Raw genomic sequence first — 19,583 nt, forward strand, 5'->3', positions numbered from 1 at the left:
AGTTTCTCTCAGGTTTTGAAGGGGTTTGGACACAGAATTGAAGTTAATATTTTCTGTAATTTTTAGTATAATATCATTACTCGTGTTGCTAGAGCATTTCATGCTGAAATATTATAAAAGCCTTTTTAGGAATTTCTTTTATCTGGAGATTACTAAAACTAGAATACAGGAACTTGTTTGATTGACACATATCCTGGCACTTTCACAAGGTAAACTTTATCCTTAATACTAAAGAAATGTTAACATGTCATAGTGTTAATTGTAGGAACTTTTCATCATTTCTTTTAAATATATAGCAATATATAATTTATAAAAAAAAAAAAAAAAAAGATTCTAAGAGGTGTCTTCCCCCTTTTCATTGTAACTTGCGTCACATTATAACGGTACATATATTTTGCTCATAAGGAGCATTGACAAGCGTTCATACATAACTGGATATGCTTATACAGAGTGAATTTAAAAGTGGTCGTTGCAAGAATGATGAAAATGAAATTTGTACAATTTAATTTAACCTCAGTTTATACACTTAATTATTAAAACAAAATTAAATCTGAATAGAAAAATACACGCACTTCTGTCGTAGCACAGAACAACACAGGATCACTATATAGCCCTCTGGAATTTTTCACTGGGACACATGGTCACTGTCTTGCAAAACACTCATGTTATGCTAGTGTGGTGCTTAAATGTTGATCGAATGTTATCACAAGGCAGTCCAGCACAAGGTCTTCTGTTTTCTCTTTCATTTGAAGCCAGTTATAAATAACTTTCATAGTCTTATATCTTCAGTGTTAGTGCTGTTTGGGGGTCTTCATGTTCTTCCTCCCTCTCCTCTTCATTCTCTGCTGCTTGACTTCAGTGTTCTTGATGATGGCTACCACAATGGCAACATCAGTCATGGTTTCTGAAGTCAAGTGGAAATGTCTTTGTTGACAGTGGAATGGGTTGTCAATTTCACACTTGCTGACAAGTTAAGTGGATTTGTTGTTGGATAAGTTGCCAAGAAATGACATTGTCTGAATTCCTTATGAACTTGTCCGAGTCTGAACATATATTAAAGAAATTTACAGAGCTTTATTTTCAAGAATGAGGAAGTTAGAAATAACATCAACTTATAAAGATTTGTTTTATCATGATAATATCCATCATCTATTCAGTAGAACTGTCTAAAGCTTAGTCTTGATCGCCTTTGTACTTTCACAATATCTGGTGAAATGAGACTGAGCCCTTAACTCTTTCAACACTGAGTAACTTTTATCAACTAACCCCTGGTACACTGAGTAACTTAGGCCATCAGTAGCAAAAATGGTCACCATTATAAAAATCATCATAACATCTTTATTTCTTTGACAATTTTATTAAGTGATACATCATTGTAAAGATCAGACAGACATTCTGCTTTTCAGAATATGCAGTTATAATCAACATTTATTATACCCCCACTCCGAAGGAGAGGGGGGTATACTGTTTTACCCTTGTGTGTCTGTCTGTCTGTCCATAACAAATTTTTCGTCACAGTTTTCTCAGCAACTACTCTTCGCAGGTGCTTGAAATTTTAACACACTCTTTGTTTAGGCATGCCATATGGTGGAATTTATTTTTGTACAAATCTGTGGTCAACTTCCTGTTTATCTGCGCATCTGTCCGTACCATACATAACAAATTTTCGTCACAGTTTTCTCAGCAACTACTCATCGCAGATGCTTGAAATTTTATCACACTCTTTGTTAAGGCATGCCATATGGTGGGATTCATTTTTGTATGAATCCGATGTCAACTTCCTGTTTATCTGTGCATCTGTCCGTACCATACATAGCAAATTTTCATCACGGTTTTCTAAGCAACTACTCATCGCAGATGCTTGAAATTAACAAACTCTTTGTTTAGGCATGCCATATGGTGCAATTTATTTTTGTATAAATCCGATGTCAACTTCCTGTTTATCCATGCTTAGAGTGTATATTCACATCAGAGCGGGGGTATTACTAGTGAGCATTGGCTCACAGACTTTTTATGTACAATAATATAAAAGAATAATTTAAAAAAAAATTAAAACTTCAAAAATTTTGACAAACTTTTAAAAATTTGCTGCTATAAAGTTTCAAATTGATTAGATTTCTTACCATAATTTTAAAGAATATTTCCTGAATAGAATGATATGTAACATAATATAGTTATATCAACACATATTATCAAAAATCCAGATTAAATCACGTGTTTTTTTTCACAAATCAGTCCTGTTTCTCCAATCACAGCTTTACAGAAAGTGTTCAATACTGGACTTCAAACTGTCAAAAGTCTCATTTTTTTCCCTTTTCAGCATGGTTATTGCCAAAAGTAAAGTTTGGTATGATAGTCTTTGAGCCATGTGTTCCTCAAATTGCAACACAGTGGGACATTACACTTTTCGTATTTCATTGTCGTTTTAGTTCTCTTGTTTGGGTTTTCTGGAAGTGTGCATCCAGGGTGGCTGTTTCTATAAGCAGTATGCTTTTTATTGCATACAACACACACAGTGTTGGTACTTCCTGTTGGTCCAGGCCAGTGAGATTTCTCATCAAGTCACATTTCTGGTTCCACATCAACAGTTCTTGGGCGCTTGAATCCCCTCCTCTCCTGTCGATAGGCTCCAATCAACTGATGGGCGACGTCAAGATAGTAACTGAGTAGATCCCTCTTACACTTGTTCTGTGGATTGTGTTCAATTACCGATCCCTCAAGAATGTATGAGTTGTATAACGCAATTTCTCGCAGCCTTATTTCGATCTTCCTGTACCATCTCAGGGATTTTTTAGATTTATTCATCCGCGACATTTGGTCAAGTCGATCAACTCCACCCATGTAGGATGCATAGCTTTTTACAGCTGGAGTGACAGGAACCTGGGTCTCGGTCCCATCCTTGTTCCTCCTTGTTGTTGCAAGGTTATCATCCTCTGGCCGATGGTAAGACGATAAGTAATAAACAATGTGATTGTCCTTCCAGAACTGGGCTAATAGTGGGCCACACATTAGCCAATCTGAAGTTCCTCTCTGCATTCTTCTGGCATCCCTAGCTGTTGGTACAAGTTCCTTCCAATAACCTTTTCTATTTGGTCTGACGGTTCCACAGATGTACATATTTCTCGTGTATAAATAATTGGCTAGGGTTGGACTTGTGTAGAAATTGTCAGTGTATACGATATAGCCCTTATTAGCTCTTCTGAGCCAAAGGCTCAAAGAGCTAATGCTATGGCCATTTGTGTGGTGTGCATAAACTTTTTAGAATATGGGCCATAACTCAAGAACCCCTAGGCCAATTATTGTCAAATTTGTCACAGGGTATCCTTGGCCCAAGGGCTCCTGTTTATACTAAAACTAGGGTTGTGACCCTTAAACAAGGGGAGATAATTAGGAAAATAGAAACAAAAGTACTGGTTGCTAAAAAAATCTTCTTCTCAAGAACCACTGGGCAGATTATCACCAAACTTACACAAAAGGATGAGGATATGTTGTAGATTAAAAATTGTTCAAGGCATCACCCTGGGGCAAAGGGCGTGGTCTCAAGGTCACTTCAAAGTTGACCAAAAATTACATTTTATTAAAATGTTGATATTTTGTTTACTATAAGGACTAGGATCATCAATCTTGTCAGTTGATGCATCTAAGGACCTCATATCATGTTGACTAAAAAGTAGGTCATGTGACCTACTTTTTAAATTTTGCGGCCATTCTTTTTCAAAATGATTTAAAGGCATATTTTAAACAATTTAAGGGCTATGATCATCAAACTTTGTCAGTTGATGTATCTTGGGTCCTCGGAGTACGTCAACTAAGAAGTAGGTCACCTTGACCTACTTTTTTGAATTTTATGGCTAATCTTTTTCAAAACAATTAAGGTCATTAATTCAAATACTGAGAGGTTTAGAATCATTAAATCTTGTAAGATGATGCATCTTGGGGCCATAAAACGTATTTATTAAAAAGTAGGTCACAGTGACCTATTTTTTTAACTTTGCAGGCATTCGATTTCAAAGCATTTTAGGGGCATAATTAGGACATTTTAAGGCCTAAGATCATAAAACTTTGCAAGTTGATGCATCTTGGGTCCTTGAAAAACGTCAGCCAAAAAGTAGGACATTGTGACCTACTTTTCAATTTATATGACTTTAATTAAACATTGCAGGTAGTAATTGGCTTAGAATAATCAAACTTTGTCAGTTGATGCATCTTGGGTCTTCGGAGTAGGTCGACTACTTTTCAAAATTTATGGCTTTAATTAAATATTTCAGGTACTAATTGGCTTAGAATCATCAAAATTTGTCAGTTGATGCATCTTGGGTCCTCGGAGTAGTTCAACTGTAAAGTAGGTCACCGTGACCTACTTTTCAATTTATATGACTATAATTAAATATTTCAGGTACTAATTGGCTTAGAATCATCAAACTTTGTCAGTTGATGCATCTTGGGTTTTCGGAGTAGGTCGACTGAAAAGTAGGTCAACGTGACCTACTTTTCAATTTATATGACTTTAATTAAATATTGCAGGTACTAATTGGCTTAGAATAATCAAACTTTGTCAGTTGATGCATCTTGGGTCTTCAGAGTAGGACAACTGAAAAGTAGGTCACCGTGACCTACTTTTAAATATTTATGGTTTTAATTAAATATTTCAGGTACTAATTGGCTTAGAATCATCAAACTTTGTCAGTTGATGCATCTTGGGTCCTCGGAGTACAAGTGAAAAGTAGGTCATCGTGACCTAGTTTTGAAAATTTATGGCTTTGATTAAATATTTCAGGTACTAATTGGCTTAGAATCATCAAACTTTGTCAGTTGATGCATCTTGGGTCCTTGGAGTACGACAACTGAAAAGTAGGTCACCATGACCTACTTTTGAAATTTTATGGTTTTAATTTTAAAAATATTTTGGGTATTAATTGGCTTAGAATCATCAAACTTAGTTGATGCATCATGGGTCCTCAGAGAATGACAAGTGATAATTAGGTCACCATGACCTACTCTCAGGTACTAATTGGCTTAAAATCATCTTGGGTTCTCAGAGTGTTTCATCTAAAATGTAGGTCATGATGACCTACCTTTGGAATTTCAAGGCTTTATCTAAATATACAGGATATGTAGAGGCTTCAAATAGAAGTGATAAGTTGTACAGTTTATCAGAAGAGCGATTCAAGGCCCATGGGCCTCTTGTTTTCTAAAGGCTTAGTCATTCCAATGACAACTCTTGATGCCAGTCCCAAATTTCTGTTTACAACTTCATTATGCCCCCGCTCCGAAGGAGAGGGGGGTATACTGTTTTACCCTAGTGTGTCTGTCTGTATGTCCGTCCGTCTGTCTGTCTGTCCGTCTCTCTGTCTGTCTGTCCGTAACAAATTGTGGTTGCAGTTTTCTCAGCAACTACTCATTGCAGATGCTTGAAATTTTAGCACAATCTTTGTTTAGGCATGCCATATGGTGGGATTCATTTTTGTACTAATCCGATGTCAACTTCCTGTTTATCCGTGCGTTTGTCCGTACCATACATAAAAAAATTTGGTCGTAGTTTTCTCAGCAACTACTCATCGCAGATGCTTGAAATTTTAACACACTCTTTGTTTAGGCATGCCATATGGTGGGATTCATTTTTGTACTAATCCGATGTCAACTTCCTGTTTATCCGTGCGTCTGTCCGTACCACACATAACAAACTTTGGTCGCAGTTTTCTCAGCAACTAGTCATCATAGGTGCTTGAAATTTTAGCACAATCTTTGTTTAGGCATGCCATATGGTGGGATTCATTTTTGTACTAATCCGATGTCAACTTCCTGTTTATCCGTGCGTTTGTCCGTACCATACATAAAAAAAATTTGGTCGTAGTTTTCTCAGCAACTACTCATTGCAGATGCTTGAAATTTTAGCACAATCTTTGTTTAGGCATGCCATATAATGGGATTCATTTTTGGAACAAATCCGAAGTCAACTTCCTGTTTATCCGTGCGTCTGTCCGTACCATACATAGCAAATTTTGGTCGTAGTTTTCTCAGCAACTACTCATTGCAGATGCTTGAAATTTTAGCACAGTCTTTGTTTAGGCATGCCATATGTTGGGATTCAGTTTTTACAAATCCGATGTCAATTTCCTGATTATCACTGTGTTTGTCCATAACCGAACTTGTGTATTCACATCAGAGCGGGGGTATTATTAGTGAGCATTGGCTCACAGACTTCTTGTTATTTTTGCCAACATAGATCTCGAAGTTGTAGCAATATGCTGTAACTGCATCGGAAGTGACCCACATTTTTATTCCAAACTTCACAGGTTTGTCCTTCATGTACTGTTATATTCCCAACCGGCCTTTGAAGGGAATCATTGCCTCGTCAACTGAAACATGTTGATGTGGTACATACTCATTTTGGAATGTTGTTCTCAAATGGTCAAGAATCAATCGTACCTTATGTAGTTTGTCATCGTTTTGAACATTTTGGTCATCACTAAAGTGAAGATAGCGCTTTATTTGGATGAAGCGGTCTCTTGTCATCACTTGTCCAATTTTTAGCCAATTACCCAGTACTTTTCGCTATTATACCAGTAAAGTTCATCTCTCTTTCATTATGAGTAAAATGCCATAGTATGCCTTCATTTCCTCCAGTGAAACGTCAGTCCAAACTCCTTTGTGTTTTTCTGGGTCAGCTGCTGGTTTTGTGGCTGCGGAGTTGTTCGTAGATTTTACGATTTTTTTTCAAACAAAGCATCCATATAAAATATCTGGAAAAAGTCTAGGGCTTTGCAGGAAGCATTCAGAACTCTAACAGGCCCGTGCATTCACGAAATGGGTGGATATTTCTGTTATTCTCTGTCTTGTCCCAACCTTCAAAAGTCGGGGCTAAGTCTTCAAAGTCTGAATCTTCGTCACTTTCTCCGACCAAGGCTCGAAATTGTCATTCAAGTGCATCTTGTTGACGTCTAGGTACATTTATAATGTCAAAATTTCCAATATTATCGAAGTTTTCAATGCCAGAAATGTCAGACTTGTCACTGTCGCTCGCCATTTTACTTTCTTCTTTCTTATTTCTGAGATTCGTCTCAAATTTCTCATTTTCCTCGCTTTTCTCAACATGTGGTCCACCATATTTGGAAACAAATGTAGGTTAACTATCCCAGAATTCATAGCGACCGATTTTGCGTATTATATACTTCCTATGACGTTTAAAAACATGTTTACATTCTGTTTATACCTGAAGCCGCTGCAACGGCCTACCATGTTGAAAGGAGAATTCTTTTTCGACCGCTGTGGCGGCCTACAGTGTTGAAAGGGTTAATATTGCAAAGTGGATGTTAGTGAATTAAAAAAAATGTGTCTATTGAATTTTTGAAAGTGGCCTGTCCAATTGGATAAGTGTGTGTGGATATTAACTAGTCCAATCAGAAAGTGAATAGACTTTTAATAAAGGTATTGTCCTATCAGTTTTGACCCACCCTGGTTGAGTCGCCCTCTATGCCTTGGCCTATAACCTTGATAAGTAGGATTAAACATGTATCCATAATTATACCCTTGGGGTTGGTAGGCATCATTAATGGCATGGGCGGAAATGATGAGTACAAATTGTGAAGAGGAGAGTAAGGCGATTTTTCTGCCTTTTCTGATTCCTTAGTCTTCTCCTGTTCTTTTTGGGGTTTTATCAATGCTTTTCCCACTATATCTGATGCTTTACCACCCATCATGCTCAAAACAAGAGTCACCAGATTGATATTTCCCTGGTTTCTCGATGCCTGCCTGTAAAGTTCTTCATATATGTCGGCATCATCAACCCTAGCAGATCTGGATGTCTTAGCTAACTCATCCAATGCTAAGAGGATAAGGGCTTCACTTGGGTCATTTTGGTTAGCCAAAAGTCTCACCTTTTCTTTAATCACATCCACCTCTTTTTCAGTTGTGTGGGTGGTGGTTGCTGTCAGTGAGTCTTTTGCTCTTTTGGGTGGGGGCACCTCATCTTCACGGTCTTCATTGACAGTATCTTCCAGTTCTTAGTCAACAAAACAGAGTATTTCAATTGATTGTATAATATAGGCCTTGTAGGCTAATTGTAACACTAATACAAGTAAACATTATCTGAATGTTTCTACTTTCTAAAATAGCTTCTGGTTGTGTGTAATATCAAACCCAATAACAAGAAGTCGTTTCTGGAATGCTGATAATGAGTATAGCAATAGACTTACAAGGTCAGCTGCCATGTGCATGCAGCAATGATCATCTTATCTCTACAATCACTAACTAAACGCTGCAAAGTTTGAGGGCTGGTTGGACCTCATTAGCCTGGATTATTGCATAATGCAATCGGTGGCGGAGATTAGCAATGGAGTCTCCTTCTGTGCCATCTCAAATATTTCATCCTCCCACGTAAGCTCTGGAAATGCAGATATCAATTGCACTCTAGGCATATCTTCCATGGAGATGTTATTAATTATCCAGGTCCAATCAAGGGTGTACATGGAATAAAACCGGGGTAAATCCCTGTACACCCTTGATTGGACCTGGATAACGAATTTATGTCCTATGTACCCAAATAATTCTTTGTAAACAAGTCTAATCAACTGTGTTCCAAGTTGCCGATAAGATTTACTATGTTCTACAATGCATCCTGACGTCATGTTATTTGCTTTTTTATGATAGAGAAACTATGCATTGTGATGTCACTTTTTTTTTTTACCCCCGGCTCAAGTTGAGTGTACGAAAATTTACACCTGAATTTGTAACCAATCAAAGCTCGTGTTACAAGCTACATAGGAAATAATGCTTTTTATCCTTGCTAATGATGTTATCCATTCCCTTCCAAGTAGTTCTCATTTTCCTGACTATGAGAATTATATTTTTCCCTTTCAGGCTATGTCGTTAAAAACAACTGGCGGTATCTGAAATTATATTACTAAAATTAGGTTTCGTCCTTGTAATATAAATAACAAATTGTCCCCAACAATTACCGTGTCTAGTTATAATTATGTATAGTAAAGATCGTTTAATAATTACAATTGAAAAGCCAACCATTTTTTCTTGACCGAAGTAATTACACGTGTGCTGCTTCACTGTAACCCAACACTTCAAAGAAATGGTCAGAAAATTGCATTATCTACTCACTCACGGCCATTCAATCCTATGTGAAATAATTAATCTTTACTGAATTTTTTCCATTGACTTCATGATCACCTCATGCGTACTTCAAACATACAAAAGACCTGTATTTCAATACTTCTAAACTCTATCCAAAGCCACCAAGGCTAGCTTAAACCAATTAAACAATGGCCAATCCGGCCCCATTGCCACCAAGGCTTTTATAGCCACCAACACTTAATTTTCATACCTATGAAATACTATTTTTATGAGCCACCAAGGCTTTAACAATAACCACCAAGGCTTGGTTCCACATTATTTAAAGAGTACATATATTTACCTCTCCTTCACTTCTTTGTTTCTGATCACAGTAAAAATGCATCTTCACTTGCCGAAATCTGGCATGAAAAGAACCCCGCCTGCAGCGCTCAATCACATGACATCACTGAGGATAACATGGCTACTGCTGTAATGGCTAAGCTAATTTTTTCCTTTGCATAAAATTTTTTAAACACATCCTGAAAAAGTCCAATGTTTTTACAATATTTTTAACACTTCATGAAAATTCTCAGAACTACTTCTTCACAACTCTGAATTTCTAATAATAACGAGCGAGTGTATTGCTTATAAACAAACATGACAATTAGCTAATTAAATTCAATAAAATAAAATGAACAAAAGGGATAAGTAAAAAAAAATGTCTATATAAAACAATTAGATTTAAATTTAAAAAAAAAAGCTGAAAACATTTTTTTTGCAGAATACAAATGAGATAGAGTCTTATAAATTACTAGTTCCTTTCAACAATAAAATTACATACATTAATATATATTAAATGTATTTAGAAAAGCCAGATATACAACCTCGAACAAATTGAAAAAAATCTGCTGAAAAAAAGATAATAAATTTATAAACATATTAATCAGATAACAAGTGTAGAATTTCACATTAAAATGGGGGGAAAAGTCAAGTAGTTTCATTGGGTTGAGGGATTCTTGTCTAGGTTTGCAGACGGAGTGTTTATTCGTTTGATGGTTTGTCTGGCGGTGGCCATTTTGCTATTCCAACATTTTTTGAAATCAGGGACACTCATTTTAAGACTATGGGAGCTGTAGGCTGCAAAATAAAAATCACAACATTTTGACTGATTTTAAAATGTATTTTAATTTTTTTTCTTTTCAAAATCCAAACCCTTAATTAACAACCCCTAAACTTAAAAGTGGTTACAAGAAGTGGTAGTACATTGAAGTATTATATGACTTTTTGAAATATATGTAGACATTATAAACTTGTACATCAGGGCAGCATACAATTGATTGTCTTTGAAAGAGTTTGTACCTCCTTCCACTGCCAACTCCCAGGGATAAAAAAAACCATCAGTGAGGCCTTTTATAATTTCTGATTCCCTGTTTTCTCGTACTAAGGAACCTTTTAGCTGAGCCTTTTTTTCCTTTCTTTGCCCTGGATTTTCCAATTGTAGATAGAAGGTCATGAAGCCATAAGGAACGAACTGCTACATGACACCCAGGAGCAAAGGAGCTGTAGCCATCTGGAATTTTCTCATCTTTTTTAACTACAATCTGTAAAGTTCAAAATTCAGATACAATGCTCTCACTCAGTAGTTAAAATGAATGTTCGAAGTAAAAAGAATATCTAGTCTCCATTAAGAATTCTTTTTATACCCATCCTTACAAAGTCTGTGGTCTCGTTTTAGGTTGATACCGTCTTTTCTTCGTACTGGAATCTTCCACACAAGATGGTGAAGCTAAAAATATATATATATCAGTATTGATAATAACTAAACTAAAATACTTTAGTTGTAAAAGTCTCCAAAGTAGCCAGAATAGATTCTTACTACTCTCTTTCAGCTCTTCGATTAAAGATTGAAGGTCTTTAATTTTTAGCTCACCTCGACGAAGTCGCTATACCCATTGCGTCAGCGTCATGGTTAAAGTTTTAGGAAGAAGTCCATTCCCAAGTAACTATAAGCCCTACCTTGACCAAACTTGCATGGATGATGCATCTAGGGATGGACACTACCACACTTGCTTTGGATGCTGGATCTGACCTCAATATTCGAGATGAGTGACCAGGCTATATATCATTATGGCCTGTTATGATTAAACTAGATAGTGCATCTAAGGATGAAAACTTCCAGACTTACTTTGGATATTGGAACTGAGCAAAATTTTCTTGATGAACAGGATAAACGTTTTTTGAACAGGTCTATTTCGAAGTAACTATGAGTCGTACTTAAACCAAACTTGCATGGATATTGATCTTGGGATGTACAATAACTAAAAAAAAAAAGAATATGATGTGAAATTTGCCTTACTTAAAGATAACATTCGTCGAGGTGAGCTTCATAATCTTTGATTACCTATGTTTGGGAAAAGGCATGAATTTTTTTAAATGTTTATATAAAATTTAAAACAAATGATACTTGTTATACTTGTTATAAGCACAATACATGAGTGCAATATTTACATTGTAAAATTAAGGAAAAAAACATATATTTTGCTTAGTTCAAAGAGAACAGAATCAAATATAAATGAAATCATATTTACAAGTCCAAAGCACAAATATTTCTTTTTAAGCATTCATCCTCCTCATGATGTGTTTGGAACTACATTCTAAGTGAACAGATACTTTACATTGTTGGCATCCAGATTTTTTAACCCCTTTTCTCTGTCCAGGCTGTCTTGAAAGGGCACATACTCCACACACTATTTTTGGGGTACATCTTCGTAATGTTGTGAGCTGTAGCTCCTTCCCCACAGTCAACCTTCAGATTTTCACTCCCCACTCTAAAGGTTGTGCGGGCAAGTATTGTTGAAATGATAACCTGCCTTTGAACTTTATCATAGATTTGTCTTCTGTGACATTTTCATACGGAACATGAATTTCTCCAAACTTTTTATCTAGGTACTCGAAAACCCAGCATACTTTCCAAAGTTTAACTGAGGTGTCTGGTTGTTCCTTATTGTTTTGGATGTGAAGATAATGCCAGATTTGATGAAACCTTTCTCTTGACATCACTCTGTTGAAGGATGTACAAAACAATTTAACATACAGTTTTAATTAAATGCTGTTTTTTTCTCATATAAAAAATTGCAAGAATTGTCATCATCTATATGGACTTTTCAGAAAGAAAATACAACATTTAAAACAAAAGATATTTAAGATTCAATATCCCTGCATATTTTGTTGAAAATTTCAATTATTTACAAATTTCCATGCCTTTCAAAATGTTTGCATTCCATGGTAGAAATGTTTTAAATCTTGACAAGTTATTTTAACTTGCATAATTATGAAATGGTAAATGAAATCAATAAAATTTCATGAAAAATATGAATTTCTGATGATGTTTATCAGTGATAAATATCCAAATATGATAGAGGTCACAGAAGACACGTATTGTTTGAAGCCCAGACATCCAGAAAATCCTATCATGGCCTCATCAATTGACACCTCCATGTGTGGATGATATTCTCTCTTAAAATTCATTCTAAATTTCTTCCATACTTGGCCGAACATGTGCCAATTTGTCATGTCCTTTCTGGTCACTGGGTGGGTTCTGTGTAGTGTCAGCTACATGAAAATATCTCTGTATATTTTCAAAATGTGTTCTTGTAAACCTTTCCTCAAGGCATGAGAGGTAAAACAGTTTATCTTTAGTCCGGTATAGGTCTTTGGCTGGGGCACAAACAATCCCCATGACGATCAAACATCCCATAAATGCTTTCATTTCCTCAGGGGTCGTCTCATACCAACCAGATTTTGGTTTTCTCAATATGTTCAGTTCTTCATAACAGTTTGTTTCCTCTTCCATTTTAACATAAAATTCCTCTGTGAAAACCAAATTAAAGAAGTCTGTTTCCTTCTTCTCGGTCTCAAGAATGTTTACGGGACCAGGTTGATGTCCAGTGAACGCTGGTATATTTGTTTCCCACAAATTATTAGTTCAGCAATTGTGATCAGCCAACACAACATCATCGTCACTACTATCACTTTCACTTTCTGGTGATTCCACATCTGAATCCTCGGATAAATCAGATAAATCCACATCCGAACCTGCTTCCAGTGTATATCTAATGCTAAAAGATTTGCAACATAATTTACTTCAGCTCCTGACAAAGAACATTCATAGCACACTTTTTAAGAATTTTTTTTTGAAGTTTCACAATTGTTTGCTTGGTTACTCTGACTACAACATCAACTTTTGGTGGTTCTATTGATGATTGTCATCAATCATCAACTAAATCCTCTACAATCTCCTCTAGAAAATCCTGAAAGTTGGGGTACATGTATTACCTAGAGACATGGGCAATTTCTTGTTGTTTATCGCTGTATTTAAAACTTCTGAAAATTATTGTTGGAACGTAGGCTTGTTGAAAATGTTATTTTTATAATCTGTTGATAATGATAATCTGTTGTTAAATGATATTAAAAACAAGTTACAATTAATTTGAGCTGCATAGTCATCGTTTCCATGTAGGCCGCCATTGACAATGTTATTTATAGACATTCACACATTCCTTTGCCATGTGCTTGCATAATCATAGTACACATGTACCTAATCTCAGTTGGGAAAAAAAAAATAATTGATCAATTTTATAATGAAATACAATAAATCAACATTTATTTGCTCTATCGCTGTATTTAAAACTTCGGAAAATTATTGTTGGAATGTAGGCTTGTTGAAAATGTTATATTTATAATCTGTCGATAATGATAATCTGTTGTTAAATGATATTAAAAACAAGTTACAATTAATTTGAGCTGCATATATAGTCATTGTTTCCATGTAGGCCGCCATTGACGATGTTATTTAAGGAATAACTGTCTAATTTTTTTGTTTCATGATGTCATCAATCGATTGGCTTCCATGATAATTTGCATAAACGCAGAAGGCATTTATGCATAAAATTATCACGCAAGCCAATCGATTGATCATCGTCATGAAACCAAAAAATCTGACAGTTATTCCTTATATTTACATGCTCCTGATTCTGCAAATTCACGTGCTACAAGTCCCGCTTCTGTCTCTATTTGTCCCGCCCAGCACGTGATTTTTTTTTTCACCACGCCTATCGATGAACCAGTAGATTTATGTAGAAATAAAGTATTTTTACTATTTGAAATTTATTGTTTCACATACAGTTTGTGTCCTTTGTTGAGGTATGATCTCATAAGTCTCATGACCATAGATTTTTCCTTTAGGTGATGCGTCTTCTGAGGAACCGGTGTAAATTTCAATCTGTGAACAGTAGCCATTTGACGAATCGCACACTATAAAGAATTTAATCCCAAACTTGTCTGGCTTGTCTGGCATATAGACTCTAACAGAAAGATTACCTCTCCATGCAACCATTCCTTCATCTATTGCTACATTTTCCCCTGGAGAGTATACATCTGCAAATTTCTGCTTCAGATGGTCAAACATTTTTATTTTGAAGATAGTATCATGTCCTTCTTGTCCTCATGGAATGTTATTGTCATTGTTGCAAATGTGTAACAAAGACAAAATCAGCAGAAATTTATTTTTTATACCCCCCGCAAATGAAGTTTAGGGAGGGTATATTGGAATCACCATGTCCGTCTGTCTGTCCGTCTGTAGACGAGATTTTGTCCAGAGCGTTTTTCGGAAACTATTACATAGATTTGTCTGAAAATTTGTACACGTATTATTCACCATATGAAGGTGTGCACCTGGTATTTTCATCATGATTGAATAATTTTTCTGCATTTTACAGGTGTTTTTTTTTTTTAAATTTTTGTTTTGTGTTTTTGTCCTGACCTTTTCTCAAAGACCATTTCATAGAATTGTATGAAAATTTGTACACTCATTATTTATCATATGAAGATGTGCACCTGGTATTTTCAACATTATTTGATAATTTTTCTGCATTTTACAGGGTTTTTTTTCATTTCTATTGACTTAGTCATTTTGGGTTTATTTCTAAGGTTTGAGACATAGAATCTAGAATATCTGTACAAAAATATGAACTACAGCTTAAAACTATTCATTAAAAAAAAAAAAAATTGCCAAGTATTAAAAACAATTTTTACATTACACAGCAGATAGTGTAAATCCATTTGTCCCTTGGGAGTAATGGGTGGACATCATAAAGTTAAAGATAAATTAATGAGTTCAGTGTGGGAAGTTGTTAGGGCATCTCTGATCAGGCATGTGTTATCTATATCTCCTGGGAATTTAAAGATCTCTGTTCATTAATTCTCTTAATTGTAATTTATTGTCTGTCTTGTACATACCGTAAAGTCACGTGTATTGGACACACTTTTTTTCGTCAGAAAATTGTTCAAAAGTAGGGGTGCGCTTAATACGTAGGAACAAAATACAACCCCTCTTTTTTTTCAGGTCACTTTCTCGGTGCCGAGGACCATTTTCCCGATCCATTTGAATTGATTACTCTTTGTAACCAGTTACATCAAAGTTTATTATTATTACTCTTAATTCAGAGAGTCATAAACGTCAGCCCTACCTGTTGTAGTCATATACATCTACCCTACCTGGTTGTTGAAAGAAAGATAATCGTTTCATAAATAAAATCATGATGAAAAACGATCTTTGTTTTTGTTTGAAATTTCCATTGCGTATTCCACCATTTTGAACTACCGTCGCTTATATCATAACACGAACTGCATGTCGCTTAAGACATAGATATATTAATACCTATAAATGAGTCAACACCTATAATCTTTGTGATAGATTTGAATTATTCATAATTTTATATCTTATTTTTATTTTTTAAAATTTCGGATATGCAATATTAGAGGTAAAATCATCAGGGATTGTATTGTTGTGTCATTGCTATATTTAACTTCAGTCTATTATCTTGTCACGTAGGATATGGCCATTGTTTATTTAACCATTATCGCCTCAACACTTGTAATGAAAGCAACATTATTTTTTTTTAAGAACTTTATTAGCAACATTATATTTCAGTCACAAGCACATATAAAAACGTATTTGTAAAATACAAACAAGCACATTCAAGAAAATATTCATAAGACATAAATATTAAAATGGTCATTTAGCACGTCATCATGGTCACAGCACTGATTGTTCACTGCACTAGCTTTACTTTAATTCGCTCGCGATGTATGTTCAAATTAACATCATCTTCCTCAAAATCATGGAATTCTTCCGCATCACTGTCACTATTAAATAGATTAGCATACTCTTCCTCTGTCCACGGGAAGTCAGTGTCAGCATAGTAGGGCTCATCCTCGTCCTGTTCTTTTTCTTCTTCACTCTATCTTCCCATAGAAGGTCATCTTCTGTACCATCCATTGCATTTGAAATGCCACATTTCTTGAAGGCTTTCACAATAATCCCTCGAGGTAGTTCCGTCCACACATCCAGAATCCATTGGCAAATGGTACACAATTCGGGTTTTCTTCTAAGACCACCCTTGGTTTAGGTGTGTTCTCCACTGACCATCCACTCATTCCATTGTCTTCGCAGGCTGGCCTTCCTCGGTTTATTAATCCTGACGTCTAATGGTTGAAGCATGCTCGTCATGCCACCGGGGATGATCACTAATGTCGTTTTCTTTTCTTTTAGTGTCCTCTTGGTCTTTTCTGTCTTATGGCACCGAAAGGCATCCAACACCAGAAGACTTCAGTTACTGGAGCCTGGCCGTTTCCCCCAAACAGTCTTCACCCAATCTAGCCTTAGATCTTCATCCATCCATCCTTTCTCGTGATTCCTAACGATTACTCCTCGGGAAGTTTTCTTTAGGCATAGTCGTCCTCTTGAAGATAATGAAGGGCGGTAGTTTTCCCCCTTCTGCAGTACATGCTAGCATCACTGTGAAGCAGTTCTTTTCATTTCCTGTTGTTTTTATGTTCACAGTCTTTGATCCTTTGGTGTTGATCGTCGTAGTGTAAGGTATGTCGAATGTCAGCGGCGTTTGGTCAGCATTTCCTATCTGGTTTAGGGTGAAGTCGCGTCTCTTCCGCTGCATTATGATGAATCTCTGGAAGTCTGTGACTTTCTATGTGGGTCCGCTGCCTTATGGATAAATTGTGCCTTTTGAAAAATCTGTAGATCCACCCCTGGGATGCGCCGAATCCTTGGATCTTCCTGCTTTTGGCTATCGTCTTTGCCTTTAACTTTAGTTCTGCCATGGACATGCCGACTCCTTGCTGCCGTATGTCGTTGACCCAGGTGATTAGTTCCTCTTCCAGTTCTGGATGCTGTCTTTCTTTTCCTCGCTCTGCCATTTTCTTCTTTGGAAGTGCCTGTAGTCTTTCTTTTTTCAGTCTCCATGCTCTGACGCTGGATTCATTCACGTTTAACTCTCTTCCAGCAACATGGTTACCGTGTATCTCTGCATATTTGATGACTTTGAGTTTTTCTGATGCAGTGTAGCTCTGTTTCTCTTTACGCATCTTGTACTCTGTAAGTCTGAATGATGATTGATAACTGCATCGTAAAATCATCCCTTTTTATGTAAAATTTAGAGCAAGAAAAACAATGCTTATTTTTCAAGCTCCGCCCCTTCTCTAATGGTAGGAAATATAATTATCAAACACTGTTCATTAATTAAAAAAATAATTATCAAAGGCTACCAAGAACTGTTTAATTACCCAAAGCCAAATCTGAGACACTAATATCGCTTGGGGATGAGTTTTGTTTATGTAAATATGGACACACGCTTGGTATGCATTATACCGGTAAGCATAACTTCATAACACGCTTGGAATTAATTTGAAAAGAAAATATTCAGGTATCTCTTTTATTATCTTTGGTTAGATAATTATTAAAAAGATTAATTTTAAATGTTCACACATGCACACTTAAAATATGTAGAGTAAAAAAGCTGACGCGCTACTTTCATTTAGATTTCGTAAATTTTTCATCATTTTATTTTAAGTTACTGTACTAGAAAAATTAAAGTCACATTTGGGTGCGCATTTTACATAGGAACTGCGGTGTTTTTTTCAGGATTTTCACCCCCAACTTTGGGGGTTCGTCTTTTACACCATTGCGGCCAATACACGCGACTTTACGGCAGTTACTGGATGACCAGCCTTTTATTTTTAAAGTGAATTTGATATAAAGTTATCAAGATTAATTTGATTTTGTAATTAATTGATGTTTTTTCAACAATCAATTTGCAGAGTGTCATGTCTCAAAAAGATGACAGATAGTTGCAATTTATTTTTTCAATGTTTAAAAAAAAAACAATGTAAATACAATGTATTGGTATTGATGTTTTATTAGGTTGTTCCTTGGTTTCATTCATGAAAAAAAATATAATGAGCAATTATTTTTTCACTCTAAATGTGAACACCTCTTAGATCCATAAAATGTTAGTGATTATCACCTCTGAAAAACCCAGTGGGGGGTATTTGTCCCTTTTGGACAGTTCTAGTTTGGCATTATTTTCCTTAAGCCTGGAGTCTCCAGTAATTCATCTTTTGACCATTATAATCATGAATATCTTGGAGCTGGACAAGTTCTATACCAATTATTATGGCCAAAAATCTCATCATATCATCCCACAATGTGTCATTCCATTTTCTGAATCTCAACTGTCATTTCAAATTTTGTCCTAGTGGAGATGCCAAGAAATCGGCAGCATATTTGTTGGTTTCTTGAACCATAATGGACTAGGGTTAAAATGCGTATGGCGAAACACAGCCCAATAAATGCCCTCATATCTTACATCAGTAATTATCTTTTGTACATAGTAAAATAAATGAAATTCATATATTTTTCTCTAAAAGTAACAAAAAATTAAAAAATAATGCAGTTGGTATTGCTAAAAAAATTTTACTAACTTTATAACATGCACAAAATTTTAACTTGACATCAGATAAAGATTAATATATTAATATTTCACTTAAAACATGCCACATCATACCTCTTTTTTCATCTGTTGCTGTTGTATAACTATGAAGCACTGCTTTGCTAGTCTGAGAACTCTATTCCAGTCATGTTGTTGGAACTGCTCAGTGGTGGCTGCCCATATGTTAAGGTTATTGACTAGTTATTGTTTGTTACTGAGTTTCCTTTTGACCAATAGTTTATACATATAGTAAGAGCAATTGAAATTTTAACATTTATTGAAAAAAAAAAAACATGAAACTACAATGTTCACAATCATGATTCAACAAGCTAAAAATAAACAAATCTGTCATACATCTTGTTTTATAAAACATATCTTTGTGCTTCTTGGGGGCTAATCACTAAAAAAAAAAAAAAAAAAAAACCAACCTCCTGGGTTGACACCATTAGGAAATTATTACACTGTAACCATAGAAACCTGGGTTGACACCATCAGGTTGTAGGTAAGGGTACTAGGGTTGACACCATAAGGTTTAAATGAAGGGACCTGAGTTTACACCAGCTGGTAGCTATATTTAATTAATTACATAATGCAGAAAAAATTTATCTGAATTGGAAGTAAACAGGCAACAGTACAAACTATTGTGAGATCCCCAACAATGGCATTAGTAACATA

The sequence above is a fragment of the Saccostrea echinata genome, unplaced genomic scaffold, assembly GCF_033153115.1.
Source record: "Saccostrea echinata isolate AGI-Se365-2 ecotype Australia unplaced genomic scaffold, CSIRO_AGI_Sech_v1 ptg000010l, whole genome shotgun sequence".
Taxonomy (NCBI): domain Eukaryota; kingdom Metazoa; phylum Mollusca; class Bivalvia; order Ostreida; family Ostreidae; genus Saccostrea; species Saccostrea echinata.